Below are 3,175 nucleotides of genomic sequence, written 5' to 3'. Positions count from 1 at the left end.
TATTTGTCTGCTTTTGCTTTTTTTCTTAGCCTATACAGGGTATTGCCAAATACTTCAAAGGAAGACATAATAAAGTATTTACAGCATGCAGCCTGGATAATGATGTGAGTTTGTAGATGAGACATTGTCAAAGAATGATGCTATTATCATAGAGAAAAATAGAACTGCTCATTATTAGAATCACTGATGCTGCTAGAAAGGAGAGTGGAAAGAAGACTATAAAAATTTGTCTCAGTCCGTGTTTTACATTCTGTTGATAAGCATAGTATATGGGAACAAAATATCAATTTCACTCATTGCTTAGGCATTCTTGTGTTTAATTGAAAGAAACAATTCAAAGCAGGAGATTGAGAAACTGAAATGCTAATGAAATGTTTCATTTCAGGGATGTACTTAATATCAAGGAGCACCTGATAATAAGTTATACCAATATACTCATAGTATTCTTTTTATAATGATACTGGATGGAATTTTAGTGTTAATAGTAAGCAGGCTTCTACACCAATATTATGTCCTTTCCTTCAATCATCTTTGAATTTTCAGAGTATAGTGAAGGAACACGATAAACAATACTGTCTTCAATGGGTTTACCTAATTTAGCGATATTATCTCAACTGCAAATGTCAGATGTGGTCTACCAAATATCTATCAATAACATCTGGATCCTATATAATGGTGATTGGGCAATCCACCTCCATAGTGATACCACCTCAGAAACTCAAGGAGGCTTAGCTATGAGTCGTACTCAACTCCATGACAGTGTAGCAAATAATGGTGACATTAGTGGTTAGGTAAACAGAGAATAACTGAAGTCACACTATGAAGTAAAATGTGAATGAATTTTCTATAGGGATAAATTAAGATTAAAAAAAAGTCAAATTAAGTGCAGTTTCAGGCCCTAGATAAATGTTTGATGAATAAGTGAATTTTAGATCCACAAAATCTAAATGACAGACAATAGGATTCTAATACTAATTTCAAATTTATTCCTGATTATGACATTTTTAAAACTCTGAACTAACTGGTAGAATAACTTTCTCTGATTTCTTAATTTCTCTTCCTCTTTTTACTGATCATTTTATTCCTAAATAGAGGTCATTCATGTCCCGTATCATCACACTTCTGGCCAACCATACCCTGTTGTTAAGATCCATATTACCTGGTACAGAGAATTCTAAATGTTCAAAGTTTACAATGATTTCACAATTTTTGAGTTGTTTTATTTAAATGGGTTATTTTCTTCTAAATGCCACTTTTTTAAACACTGCTATCAGTATCTTTTTGTGTTTGTGTTAATAAGGGCAATTCATGATAATTACTCTAAGAAAGAAGTCCAAAATCTCAGTGACTTAACGCTAACTAAATACAATTAATTTATTGCTTATTTAATAGTTCAGTGCAGACCCAGTGACTCTCTTGGGCAGCAGCTCTGTTGTGTTTACTAAATATTTCATTTAATCTCTCTTCCTATACGTAGAACACCTTCACTCTTGTCCCAAGGGTGACAACTTACTGTTTCACTTTCCAGTCTTTCTATGTGAATCCAACCATGATCTCTTGCTTATTTATAAATTTGTCCATCAGGTCCAAATAGTTTTCCTTTCAGAGAAATTGCCTGTGAATAATTATGATTAGTTATTATACATGCATACACACACAAACACATACATACATCCTAATTATATAAGGATAGAGCAGAGACTAATAATGACAATAAAATGTCCTACTTGGAAAAGGGGAGGATAGAAGATATATAAAGTAATTGCTCCATTTGCTTCTTGGAATTCCATGTATCCAGACTTATCCCCTTATATGGCTTTGCCATACTATAATTCTTTGAATTCAGCTTTGAAAGCTAAGATCAACATATTATGCAAGAAAATGCAGGATATTTCAAAGAACAGGTTTAAACTGTTTTATTTCTTTGGGCAAAATAAAGTTACAACTAGAAGCAAGGGGTAACTGGTAATACAATCTTCTAGTATGACTAGGAGAAAAGTGAATAGATTCTAGGAAACAAAATTATATTTGTCACAATTGAACAGCTTCTGTTTCTTCTCTTAGGTCTCTTCAGTTCTACTTTGACTTTTCCTAATCCTAACATATTGTCCGGGAGCTCTGGTGGCGTAGTGCCTAAGGCACTTGACTGCTAACCAGAAGGCTGGCATTTGAAACCCACCAGCCACTCCTCAGAAGGAACAGGGGGCAATCTACTTCCTTAGTGATACTGCCTTGAAAACCCAAGTAGGGGTCGCTATGAGTTGGGTCCTACTAAATGGCACATAACAACCACAAAAACAACATATTGTCCAGTCTATATTCTGCCTTATTTCATTAAAGTAAGAATGACAATTTTAATATTATATTGTCAGTGTCATAACTTCATGATAATGAATCTTTGCTATGAATTAATCATGCCAGAGACAGATGAAAACAATCGTACTCTTTGTTTAACAACATCTATCTTCCCCGATACAGATTTTGTATTTTGAATGTTACCTACCATTATGTGACCATCAGGACCAGTGCTATCATCCAATGTTCCACCTGTTTAGAATTCTATCTGAGTATGAATTCACTTTGGTCTTCAGTGCCAGATCAGTGCACACTTTCTACTCCGTGTATTTTCCCCAGTATTACATGTATCTGTTATGAGAAGTCACACACATACCTATACATTTCATCTTGATTAATTTCTTCCACTCAGTACTTACTTACTAGGATCTAGGAACACTATTAGAAAAACTAAATGGGTTCTCAAGATTATTACATGTGTACATAATGATCAAATGTCTAAGTTAATTTTCCAAGTAACTTAAATAACTATCTGATACCATATAAAATGTTCATTCTTCTTTGTGGACGTATAAAAATGAATAACTGAAACCTACTGAACTAAACAGAGTTATCTCTAAATGCCAGTATAGGGGTAATTTTGCCATCATTCAACTGCATGCATTGTCTAGCATGGCTTCTTCTTAATTAAGCCTGTTCAATCAGAGTTTCAGTTTGGTCACTGTCTTTGTGATAAGTAGGGGTCAGGGCATGATTTGAAGAAACAAAACAATAATCATAACAGCAACAACAACAACAAATGTCTAATTTGTGGTTACAATCTTGGAGGATGGAGCATTGAAATTAATTTTTGTTTCAGTGCTCTGAACCTAAAACAACT

The sequence above is a fragment of the Orycteropus afer genome, unplaced genomic scaffold (genome assembly GCF_000298275.1).
Source record: "Orycteropus afer afer isolate SDZICR_OR568_19922 unplaced genomic scaffold, OryAfe1.0 scaffold00636, whole genome shotgun sequence".
NCBI lineage: Eukaryota > Metazoa > Chordata > Mammalia > Tubulidentata > Orycteropodidae > Orycteropus > Orycteropus afer.
Note: the sequence above shows the minus strand (reverse complement) of the source record.